Raw genomic sequence first — 14,068 nt, 5'->3', positions numbered from 1 at the left:
AATTACAATTGGCCATTACAAACTAATACAACAAAATAAAATTGTCCTTTATTCTGTCGTTAGGAAGACAAATGACATTTCTTTGATTTCTTTCCCTTTCAGTTATATCAGGGAAAATTGTTTGAGCAGAATGAATGCGTAACGCTGCTTCCAACGCATCATCGAACAAACATGACCTAGTTTTACTCTTGTTCAGATTCATGACTGAGAATGTGTGTTCGTAAAGGTATGTAGAGCTAAACGTAACAATTAACTTGCATGTCAATGCATGGATAAGCCGAAATTCTTTTTGTTCCAAGTTCTTATAAAACGCAACGAGGCCGCCTGGAATAGTTGTAATATCTATCTTTCAAAATTGTGTGACACTGAAGCCTTATCAATTCTCTTTGTAATTTGACTGGAGCCTGCTCAACATTTACAGAAAAGGGCGTCATAAAAATGTTCACAAAGTTCCTGCACGCGGCGACATTGTTTATGGAGAAAGGCTAATTGTCACGAATAATGTCATCGGGGAGGACACAATATCTCTGACGTTCAAATCATACACTCCTTTACAAACATTCCTTCCGTAAAAGGCCGGCTATTTTTGACGATATTCAGGGCAACAATATATCTTGCATGGACAGCTCTTTCGGAACTTGGCTCATTGTGCTGCGAAAGAAAGGGAAAATGAATTTTTAATGACATCGTCACTATACAAAAAATACATACATAGTTAAACGGGCAGAAAATCCTTTAACAGTTATACAAACGTTTTTATAATAATTCCCATAAATTGTTGACAACTGTTCAAAATAAACTTACTATACCCTAACCATTAATTTAATCATATTGCTCTTAGAGTACTTAATTAAATAAAATGATATTTACCTGTCGTAAGAAGACTGCATTTCGACCTTTAGTTTCGTTATTAATACCTTCCTCCCTTCACCGATAATATGAGCATGGATATCAGAATCTTTAACTTCAAAGATGACGCTTAATGTTGTACACTCTTAGAAAAAAAAAATGACCGGGTTCCAGATTCTATGTCCGATTCGGAAGACTTCGGGTGCATTCGTCAAGCATGATACACACGCGGACGAATTTCTTCTGTCGTAAATGTTTTCAACACTCCACTGCCACCACTGTATGATGATTATATAACATGCTTCTGAAAGACTCATCGTTTCTCTCGCATAGCGTAGTCGGTAGCATTGTGGTCTTGTATCCGAAAGGTTTCCAGTTCAAATCTCAGTCTATATTTTGTTTTTTCATTCTCATTTTTTACTTCTTGTATACTGATAATAACCAATATTGTGAAATATTTAACAGAAAGTTAATATTTACAAAGGGCAAGTTAGATACATAATAGCAATCCTTTCTCTTGTATCTTGTACTTAAAGAGACTAAACGAAATCTTCTCGGACAGAAATAAACAAAAATAAACCTTAAGTAAAAGAAATTCTTCTCGGATAGGAATAAACAAACATCATCCTTTTCTTTGTATTAAACAAAATAAAGAAATACATCTCGAAGACCAATAAACAAAAATCAAAATAGACAAAAAAATTCAATACCGAGTATGTAATCCCTCCGCATCTATAACCGCCTGCATCCTACGGGGTACACGACCTTGAATCGCCTACACAAGAAGCTAGACTGTTACCATGGAGCTATTACAAAGCAGATATGTAACGGCACTATTTACGAGTGTAGCCAATATCTGGAACACATTGGCTTTGCCTTTAATATTATTCATCTCGTTTTTATGATACTATTAATATTATGACGACGACGATGATGATGATTATTATTATGTTTGTAACACTATGAATAGTATTATTGTTAGGCCTATTATTCTGGTTGTGCTACTACTACTACCACTACCACCACCACCACCACCACCACCACTACAAATTATAGTAACTGATCAATACTCCTTATGGAGAAGGGAGAAGATCCAAGAACTGAGCATCTATTTTAATTCAAGGGTAATTAGGAAGAAGTCTCCGATATTACTGAATGTTTTTGTTTAATTTTTCAACTAATCCAAACTCCTGTGCACGTTAATAAATGTATCATTTGTTTCTAGCTAGAGAAAAAATAAAACGAGAAAAATATTTATACTTATACGAAGGCGGATACGAACCCGGGTTTTCTGCGTGTGAAGTCAGAGTTTTACCACTGAGCTATGGCGCGCGCACGCACGCACGCACACCACACACACACACAACTTCAAACCGTTGTTTGCCGATATAAGAGTATGTTCTTGGATCTCGCTGGTGTCGTCCTTACTATGATTTTAGTCTGTGTATCAGGCGAACAGCCGAACGGAACTTAGACAAATTTACGCTTCAAGAGTCCGGTCATTTTTTATTGTCTAAGAGTGTACGTGTTTGCCGTACATTGATATGGCATATTTAACATTGAACATTGTTGTCGTCAGATTAGAGAAGATACAAGCTCTCTCAAGATGGGTTAAACCCTGAACCGACTGTCGACGCACTTTTCATTCTTATTAAAAACAGTAAAGCACAAACGATAGTACACCATGTGAGTGAATGAATGACTGATGGAACGCACCAGCATTTCCTGCAGGATATCATCGAACAGATGAGAAGAGTTAATGATCGCATGCATTCGTACACAACCAGCGACAGAGAGGAGTAGGGGTCCGCCCTGGGCAGACACAGGGCAGTGTTCGGGCGCCCTAGCCCTCAAACGCTGTGTTGGAATGGTCTGGCCTACAGTACATCCCAAGTATTGAAAGCCGTCCACTTGTTCTACTTATTTCGAATTCGCACGTTCATCATCTTTATCTTTTTCCAATAGTCACTGTTTTCGTCCTAATCATGTATATCTTTATCCCATACTTCCATAGTTCCAGTAGGTTTTCGATCTGTACTCTTCTATCTAGGCTCTATATGTCTTTGAGCTTTCCGTTTAACCCCTGCAACTTAGCTGCTCTAGAATTTCATCCTACCTATCTGGGGTCTCTTTCGACCCCAAGAATAATATTGTTAATAATTAGGATTTTTCACAGCTTACAGCATTTTTGTCTACAGTAGAAGCAAATCGAAGTTTTTATTGCACTTAGATTTACTCACTATCTTTAAACAATGAATGAATTAATTAATTAGTTTAATGTTAGACTATTCTGTATCTGGGTTTTTATTTTTTCAACTATCAGAACATATTCACTATCCTTGAAATAAAGCACAGAAATAAAGTTTGTTATTGTGTCAAGTTTTAATTATTATGTTTACAGAATTTATTAATTAATTTAGTCTCATGACCTGGTGCAGCAGAAAGTACAAGAAGCTAATTTTACAAGTAAAAATAATTAATCTTGAACCTAGAACGTTGTAGCCATAGCCTACATGACAGTTTATGCTGTATCTGTTTCATTTGTTCACTTTTTGAAATAGGTACATGTACACTTTACTTACAACAAAACACTGTTACTGCAAAATAATTCTAACTAGAAAATGAAGACGTGTTCTATAGTTGGGGCCATTCACGAATCCAAGCAATAAACACGAAAAAAATCAATATACAGTATAATTATGAAACAATAATTTTAATTGTAAAGGAAACTAAAATCACCCAGGATAGCAGATCTAGGTTACTGGAACGTTTCGGAGTTTGTGGATGTAGACGAGGAGCGAAGGGACTAGGAGCGCTGTTCTCGAGGGCGGCGTCAACGGAGAGAAGCAACGACCGGGAATGACGGCGGCAAATAGTATGTACGAGTACTATTACAACGGCGGAGGAAGCGGCGACGGCGACGGCGATGGGAGAGACGGAGGCGGTAGCGGCGGCCACAGCGGAAACAACAGGGATCACCAATATTATGTCATGTAATGGTAAGTCTTTAGTGGTGCTGCAGGTGAATTGTAGAAGTATTTATAATAAATCAATTGAATTCTGGAACCTAGTAGATTCGCATAATCCTGACGTCATAATAGGAACGGAATCATGGCTTTCCAGCGAAGTAGCAGACTCAGAAGTATTTAGAAACGACTATGTAACATACAGACGCGACCGTGTAGGAACAGGGGGAGGGGTTTTTATATGTGTAAAAGAGTGCCTGCAAAGCGCTGAAAATTTTAAGGACTCGGAGTTCGAAATGTTGGGTGTAGACATAGAGGATGATTATTCGCGAAACATATTACACATCATCGGTTTATACAGGGCCCCGAAAGAAGGCTTGAACGTACTGTATAAAATAAGAGATATGTTGGAAAATAGAAAAATCCGCGGGCAGTATGTTATCGTTGCAGGGGACCTAAACTTGCCTCAGGTAAACTGGCAGGGTACAATAGAGGGAGGGATGAGTCAAGCCCAGTCATTAGTAAACGCACTCATCTGGAAACATAACTTAATTCAAGTAACAGACAGGGCGACAAGGGGAGATTCGTTACTAGACATATTTCTTTTAAGACCCTCAGAAATAGTCGCAGGTATTGAAGTGATTTCAGGTATTAGTGACCACGACGCGGTAATTCTTGAAATATTATGGAATGCTAAGTACAAGCAAAGCGGTAAAAAGAACAAAAATATCTTGCAATATAACAAAGCGGACAGAGAAGGCTTCCAAAATTATCTTAGAGAAAAGTACTCATCATGGGTAGTAAAGGGCAGTAGTGTAGAAGAATGCTGGGCGGAGTTCAAGCAGATTATATTAACAGGAATACAGAAATTTATCCCGGTTAAACGCTTATCAAACAATCCCGATCCGGAATATTATAATAAATACATACGGAAACTGAAAAGAAAACTAAGGAAATCCTACAGACAGCGCAAGGAAAGCCTTGCAAAACAAACAAAATTCACACAACTATCGAAAGAACTGCTTAATGCGAAGAAGATAGCGCAGGAAAATTACCTAAACAAACTTTTCAAAGGTGAACAAAACGGGTGGGGGGAATTTTATAAATATGTGAAGAGACGACGCAAGGAAAATTATTCGAGCCTCCCCCTAAAAAATGACCGCAATCAATTTATCGTACAGGACAGCGAAAAAGCAGAAAAATTAAATTCCTATTATGCCACTGTTTTTGGGATGAGGACAATAGTACCACACTTAGCTTCTGTGGAAAATACGGGTCAGTTTTCTATCAAGCCTAGGGACATAAGGAGAAGGATCTCTAAATTGAAAACTCATAAATCAGTAGGACCTGATGGTATCGCCGGAGACGTACTAAAATTGGGAGGGGAAGCCATGATTCCCTATCTAGTGCGTATATTTGAAATATCAATTAACAATGGTACTGTCCCGCGAGATTGGAAAGATGCAATAGTGGTTCCAATTTATAAGTCAGGGTCTCGCTCTGATACAAAAAATTACAGACCGGTCAGCCTTACCTCTGTGGTTTGCAAACAGATGGAACACTTGATTTCAGCTTATCTAAGGCAGCATTGGGATGACTCAAATTGGTTACATAACTGTCAGCATGGATTTCGGGGGGGCTATTCATGTGAGAGTCAATTAGTAACGGTATGTCAGGATTTAGAAGACGGAATAGATTCCAATAGCCAAGTAGATGCAGTGATTATTGACTTTTCACGCGCATTCGATGTAGTCCCACACGATATATTGTTGGTTAAACTACAATCAACGGGGATTGACTTCAGAGTGCTCCAGTGGATCAAGGAATTTTTAACTTGTCGCACTCAGAGAGTACGGGTAGGGGAGGAATTATCGAACCCAATTGAAATTACTTCCGGGGTCCCGCAGGGGAGTGTCTTGGGGCCTCTTCTATTCTTGGCTTTTGTAAATGATCTGCCAGTTAATATCTTATCTAGGGTTCGCTTATTCGCGGATGATTGTATGATATACAGGGAAATAAAAAGTCATGAAGATACTACTCTTCTCCAGAATGACCTCAATAGAATAAATGATTGGGCAATAGCCAACAAAATGAAAATAAATTCTCTAAAGAGCAAAGCCATCAGCTTTACAAGGAAAAGAAATAAAATAGTCGCATCGTATACGTTAGGGGGTGAAACCATTCCGGAAGTTAACAAATGTAAATACCTCGGAATAACATTTAGCAGCGATCTCGGCTGGGGGGAACACGTTACAGACACAGCGGGAAAAGCATGGAGAGCGTTACACTTTGTGATGAGGGTACTAAGAAAAGGTTCTGATAAATCCAAAGAGATTGCATATAAATCACTAGTACGTCCAGTAATGGAATATGGTGCTGCATGTTGGGATCCTTACAGATTAGAACATATTAAGACACTGGAAAAGATTCAAAAACGGGCTCTTAAGTGTTGTTGGAAAAATTCACCATTAAAATGGGACACACTCACGGACAGGAGAACGCGAATTCGATTATGCGCACTGTTCAAAACATACAGAGGTGAGCCTGCCTGGAAAGAAATAAAAAATAGGTTGCAGCCGCCAAATTACTCTTCAAGGAACGACCACTCATATAAATTGAGGGAAAGAAGGCAGAGGACGGACACTGGAAAGTTTTCTTTTCTCAATCGTACTATCAGGGACTGGAATGCTTTACCTGCAGACTTACTAAAGGCTTTACCAACAACCAAAAATGTATTTAAAAATAGGCTTAAGGACCTTACTAATAGACGGTAATTATACACAGTACTTAAAGGGTGTAAATGATATGTTGTTATTGAAGTGTTGTATCAGTGAAGAATTATGTTGTGTCAGTGAAGTGTGTTGTATCAGTGAAGAAGTATGTCGGGTCAGTGAAGTGTGCTGTGTAAGTGAAACGTGTTCCTGTCAGTGAAGCTGTATAGGTTATAGTGGCAGTGCAAAGTATTTGAACAGTGAAATGTTTTTGAAGTGTTAGTGAAATCAGGATAGAATCAGTGAAATGTGTCGTAGTTCCAGTGCAGTGAGTGAGTTGACAGCGAAATGAGTGTAATGTTGAAAGGTACTTGTGCAGATATGAACATATACTCGTGGGTTTTAGTTCGATCTTAGTTTTAAGATACAAATTAGAATATTTCAAATGTTATTTTAAGTGATCGTTTCATTTAATTTAGTATATTCCCTGTTGTTGTTGTTATTATTATTGTTATTATTATTATTAGTATTAATTATTAGTATTATCATTAATTGTATTTTTAATTAATAAGTTTATTATTGTCATTATTGAGTGTAATTAGTTACCACTGCCACCGGGTATATACCCATTGCAGTGTGAATAAATACATACATACAGATATTAACAATAAAAGATGGTATGAGGTAGAAAATATCTCATAAGTATCGAGTAATAATAATAATAGTAATAATAATAATAATAATAATAATAATAATAATAACAATTTGGTCAATAGATAGTAATTCAAAAGAATAAAAAGGTAGTTTGATGAGAGTTACCCAAGAACTGGTTAGAGCGAGCAAATTTCTACAGGGAGTACTCATTAACATGGCTAATTTAGCTTAAAAGATATACATAAATGAGAGTATTTACTTTTGTACCCACATAAAGTTTCATTGTCTGGATTACTACTTTTGTATCAGAAATAAAGGTAATGCAGTTCATTTATAAATTCGACTTAAATAAATGCATGATAGTAATAAAATTACTTAATTATGTACACAATACACGTACTCATTAATTATGTTTTGTTTACAGCAATGTAGTAATTTTGTGTCACACTTGTTGAATGGAAGAGAAGATCGAATGGCCTTAAAACTCTGTCCGTTAAAATATACCAGCAGTAGAAGTAGTAAACATAGCTTGCATTCATTTTTTAAAAATCTAATACCCCCACTAGATTTGTAGCTCGATACAACGACTAGAACGGTAGCCTCTGGACTACTAAGGGACACCATAGGTAATGTGATGATCAGTGCTGTCATGGTAATTCTTTTCTTGGCCATACGTTCCACCCCTTGTTTTCTCCCTTGAAATATATTTTACTCTCCTCCCTCTATCTCTCGGCTTGTCATTTAATGATTTTCTTAATATTAAAGAAGAAGTAAAGAAATTGTTTTGCTTTACATTTTAATTATAAAACAAGTTTGATTTAAACAATACACCATGTAGATGTACGCTTGTTTCGATGAATCTTTGAGTCTGTATTTGCAGCACTTCTTGTTTTTCAACCATTATTTTATATAATTCTGGATTCCAGTGCTGCAAAGGTGGACAATTTTTGTTTATGAACATCAAACAAAATATATTAGGAACAGCAGAAGATGATCTAAGATCTGTACAGATCTCCGCATACAAAACTTAGGCACTCATACGCCGTATGGCTCCATACATACAAAATTTTCTTTTCCCCATGGATTAATTAAAAAAATTGGAGGTTCCCATACGATGTATGGTCCCGTATGGCCTCCATGACAGCACTGGTGATGATGTGATGAACTTAAATCGTTACCACAATTCATACAACCTACAGCGAAAATTCTCAGTTTTATAATACTGATTCATCCATTTTATTTTCAGCTGAAGAAGGAAATAAAATACTTTAAAACCAACTAATATTTCTTTTTTCGCGTATAAATAAGTGAACAAAAAGAATGTCTCATCTTACTGTCTGTTTTCGTGAAAATATGTGTCTGTTGATGTCTTTCGGCGTAGTCAGAACGTTTTATTCTTTGTGTTAATCTCTCGTTTACGAATGTACTCGGAGAGGAAAAAAAAATCACTAAATGCAGTGACTGTTAATAATACGAATTGCAATTAGCGGAAACAAAACGAAAACGGTAATTATTCAAACCAATGATCATGTGAGAGTTGGTATGAAAACGAAGTAAAGTCAATAAGCTCATACAATGGTTCGTTTTAATTTGTTTGTGAATCTTGAACATTCTTCTGATGTGCGAAGCTATCGACTAAGCTTATTATGGGAGACTATTTAAATCGACCCATTCTGGAATGTGAGCATTTATAAAGCTTGTTTAGGTATTTCGTCGAGATTTTACAGCTGCTGCATGCAGCAAAGTAAAACCGCCGCATTCAATTATTTGGAATACTGTCTGGAGCTTGTAATTGCATCCAGCCCACACACGCAACAACTGCTGCCGCTGTTATTCCATCTTGTTTTACTTTCACCCGAGGGCTGGGAGCAACATTGTCACAATTCCATTTCTGCTCGCAATTATTGAAACCCTTCAGTTTATTCGACTGTTAGAGACTTTTTAAGGATCTAGGGCAGTCATGTCAACTGATGGCCCGTAGGTGCAAGCGCGTGCTTTAGAGTTCAGGATAGCCTAAGCGCTTTACAGTGGAAAGGAAAGAGACAGACGAGTGAGGTAGTATACGTTGCTTTTAGAGCAATATACAGGGATGGCCAGCACTGATTCAATGGATAAAGTGAAGAGAACTTATTAAAACTTTATCCATGTTAATTTTTAGATTTGTCTGAGAAGTATAAGTGCCTTATAAGAATGTAAGTTTTAATTGTAATGCTCATTTTCACAAGCTTGTTTTTTTTATTCAAAAGGAATATTTTCTCAACTTTTTTCACAGAAAATTGAAATTTTCAGATATGTTTATTTAGTAGCCTTACAGGTACTGAAACAATGTTTCGTAAATCTAATATATCTTAAATACGTATAACTGAAGATTAGAATTAGAATTAGCCACGAAATCCCATGAAGGGCAAGGGCCTCCTGACTATGCAGGGTGGCTTGTCGAACAGTTCCCGGTTAGCCACTCCGGGAATGATGGTCACTTTTGTAATGTCATATCTGAAGGGTCCACTGTTCACTAGACACTGTTTAGGTTGCAAGTCACTTTGTGATTAGTTTCCATTGTTGTCGGTCTTTCGCTGTTCTTGACCATAGATGGCCGAATCTTGCTCTAAGTTCGTCTGCCCATCTTGTCTTCTGTCTTCCAGCGTTGCGTTTGCCAATCCTTGGGTCCCATGACGTAAGAATGTGTGTCCACCGGTTCGCGTTGAGTCGCATCACGTGTCCTGCCCATTTCTTCTTCAGCTTGTCGGCCGTCTCTGCTGCGTCTTTGAGGTGTGTTTGTCTTCTTATGTCTTCGTTACGTAGTCTATGTCTGAGTGTGATGTTCAGCATCTTCCTCTCCATTTTCCGTTGGCACTTTCTCAGCCTGTCCCGCTCTCTTTCCGTTACAGACCATGTCTGTGCTCCGTATAGGAGAACTGGAAGGATGCAGCTGTTCATGACTCCGCCTCTTTATTTTAAATGTTATGTCTTGACTGTCAGAATGAAACTGAGGCTCCAAAATCTCTTCCATGCGTTTCCGATTCTTCTTTGAATCTCGTTCTGTCGTCTGTTGTGAAGGGACATTAGTTGGCCGAGGTAGATTTATTCAGTCACGTAGTCTAGTTGTCTGCTTAGTGTACTGAAAATTTTGAAAATATTCGCATGAAAAATGTTTGTAAGAAAATGAATTAACAAACAACTACTGCTATATCATAAACAAAAGATACTCCTATGTGCCCATGTGTTGTAAAAACGTCAGGTCTATAGCTTCAGCAGAATTCGAGAAAATAATTTAATATTCTGATGATAGGAAGTTGCGCATCAATATCACCTTAAAAGCATAATGTGATACGAGTTTTGTTATGTAATATTAGTTACAGTTAAAAAATATACCTAGGTAACTTTGCTTTGAACTATAATACTGTTTTGATTAGTTCATTGATTACTTTTGTAAGGCTAAAGACACCAGCAATATTAATTCCAACGTATGTCATACTCAATCACTTTATTTGGGATATCACTTTCGTTATTAATTATTTATCTCATTCACTTAGTATAGTACAGTTGTACTGCTATGGAATTTATCTGAATATTCTTTCTTCACTCTTTATTATGTTAATAACGTTTAAAAACTGCAATATTAAGTAATTGGTGTTAGTATTTTTGTTTTACAGAAAATATGAAGCCATATAAAAATAACGACATAAAATTTTACGTTCCGTTTGAAGTTCGCACACCACTGTTTTCTTAATCTAACAGGCTGCTTATTCATATTCATAATTCTTCCTCCTTCCATACCTAATGCTTGATGCCCGCTCACTACTGATCTAGGCCTACGTATTATAGCTACAATCCAGAGAGACGTTATCATAGCTAGGAAGTTCGTAATGAAACAGTAGATTTCAGTTGAGTAGAGCAAGGACTATAGATAACACCCGCTTCTTGCCCTGCTTTCGCTCGCTGCAGACGATACGCAGTTCACATAAACAACGCATAGTATCATTCTATGGAGCTGTGTACAGTCGCGATTAGTTTGAAGAGTATTGTTAATTTATATCAACAATTGAGATTCTGAATAAAGTGAGCTATTCTGTTATTATTGTATTACAGTCTGATCTGTTTTAATTTATTATTATAAAGCTATTATGATAGAAGGAAGAATTTCTTACTGGTTATATGATGATTAAAAGATGGAAGTTTCCATATATGACAATCAACAAAGCATAATCTGAAAGGACAAATGAAAATCGTAGATGATTAAAATGGCTACTACAAATCAACAGCGGGCACAATGTGTTCTTTGGTATGCTAAATTTGAGAGTGTTAAAAGAGTTCAAAGGGAATTTCGACATGAGTATGGTGTGCGTAATGTACCTAAATACGATTTCGTAATGTTGTGGTATCGAACATTTGTAGAAACAGGTTCTGTGTTAAAAAAAAAAAACTTTCAGGAGGTCGCAGACGAAACCCAGTACGAGAAACAGCTATCTCTTGGCTTGGCCCCCAAACTCCCCAGATCTAACCCATCCTAACTTCGTGTCTTTTGTTAAAGACATTGTCTATTTTTTCTTTTTTTTTAGTTGTTATTTAACGACACTGTATCAACTACTAGGTTATTTAGCGTCTATGAGGTTGTGATAGCGAGATGATATTTCGCTAGATGAGGCCGCGGATTCGCCATAGATTACCTTGCATTCACATTACGATTGGGGAAAACCTCGGAAAAAAACCAACCAGGTAATCAGCCCAAGCGGGGATCGAAACCGCGCCCGAACGCAACTTCAGACTGGCAGGCAAGCGCCTTAACCGACTGAGCCACGCCGGTGGCTCATTGTCTACTTACAGAAATCCAGGAACATAGATGATCTGAGAGTAATAGTTACTCAAGCTTTTCAACACATCACTCCTCTTATGTTACAACGGACATGGATTGAAATGTATCACCGTTATGAGTTGTGCAGGGTGCGCAATGGGGGTCATGGTTGAGCTCTGAGGAATCTCCCATCTTTCAGTGTTGTGTGCACAAAGTTTCAACAAATAAAGTTAAGCAGTAAGGGTGCTATGCATAGACATTTCGTTAGCCCGGGCTACGAGCGTGCTAAATAGGATTCATATCATATTGTCATATCCCTAACACTGATTTATAAATACGAAAAACGTTAGTTCGCTGATCATCCACCGAAAGCCCGCGCTAAGAATGTCTATGAATGGGGCCCTAAATGTTGTACGGTGTTTTTATTTTATCCATACCCAAACGGATCACTCTGTATTTACGTAATGTTAATATTATGCAAGATTCCAATAAAAGTAAACTCATATGTTATTAAATAATTATGCAAACAGGAGTGTGTAACACGTTTATTTTTTCCCGGATTATTCTTCGTTGAATGGTGCTTGATATACAAGTTTATTTACCAATCGTCAATACTTGTTTGTTTTGCTGGTCTATTGACGTCTCGTGCTGCTGTGCTACTATGCATTCGGTTGGGTTACAATCCAAGTTCAACATAGGAATTACGATACGAACTTCGTAGCTGTCATTGCAATAGAAATGAAAAAAATGTTTTGAAAACATTTATGAGTTTAATATTATGTGCCACATACGAGATACACTGTTAGATTCATAACGTAAGCATTCACCTGATGATAGTAAGAAATACTGCATCATATTTCAGATTTACTCCAATAGCGTCTTGTGAAGGAACATTTTCAGAGTACAAGTATTGTTTTTTTCCGAATATAAAAGAGTATTTCTTTTGATAAAATGAAACTTTGTTATTTGTTATAATGAGGCTAGAATCAGAATTTTATACTTTTCTTATTATTTGTATATGTATGGGTATAAAATAGTTTATAATTAAAATTGTTTTCTTTATATTATTTCTTTATTGTTTTTTGTGCTAACGCCGTGAACGATTAGAGAACAAGTTTGGTTATTACCCGGCCGTATATGTTTGTCGTTCTCGTTCATTAACGTAGAGAGCTGCGCTAATAGGTACTTTTCATTCGGTAGAGATATAATCCAAGTTCACACAACTTAAAAGTTTCGATAAAAACTTTCTAGCTCCGTAATTTTTACTGTTATAATTAACTGATCTAAGAATTGGACAATGAATTAGTATAAGTTATTTATTTATTATTTATTTGTTTATTCATTGATTATTTATTTGTTTATTAATTAATTTGTTTATTATTTATTTCATTTTATTATTTAACTTGCTTGGTAGATATCAAGGCATCAGGAGGCTTTTACATACAGCTAAAATTACTATTTTACTAGCGACGAATTAGTAAGTAAGTAAAAAGTCAGTTATTTCCGTTGCCACCACAAAATTACAAGCACTACTTATAATTACACTTTCATTTCATTTACCAACGAATTGTTTCATAAAATTTGTAATTTTTAATAGAATAACAAGCATGTTTTCTAGCAATAATTTGTTCTTGGTCAACTTTCTTAGACGTGTAGAGGTAATATTTCAATGTAATATGACTTCATCTTCAAGCAGTGACAATGAAGAAGAATTCGTATGTAGGAAAAGGAGAACATTTATGGCAAGGATAAATATTTATTTTCAAGATTTCCTGTTTAAAGAAAGATTTCGCATACCAAGAATTAAATATAAGAAATTGCTTGCTACTTTAGAGATGGCTTTCCAGAAACAGAATTTTGCCTACAGGCCTATCCAAGAGAAAGTTATTTTAATAGTAATCAAACATTATTTTAAAAAAATAATAATAACAAAAATCAGTAACAATTTTCGTCTTAAAAATAATACCTGTTCACTGGAGGTAAAAGGCACTACGTTAATATTTTTACGAAATTGAGTTGTTGGTATATTTTTATTAACAGATCCTACAACTAAAATTACAATTATTATAAATATTAATACGTTTACGATTACAATT

Source organism: Periplaneta americana, chromosome 11 (assembly GCF_040183065.1).
Source record: "Periplaneta americana isolate PAMFEO1 chromosome 11, P.americana_PAMFEO1_priV1, whole genome shotgun sequence".
NCBI lineage: Eukaryota > Metazoa > Arthropoda > Insecta > Blattodea > Blattidae > Periplaneta > Periplaneta americana.
Note: the sequence above shows the minus strand (reverse complement) of the source record.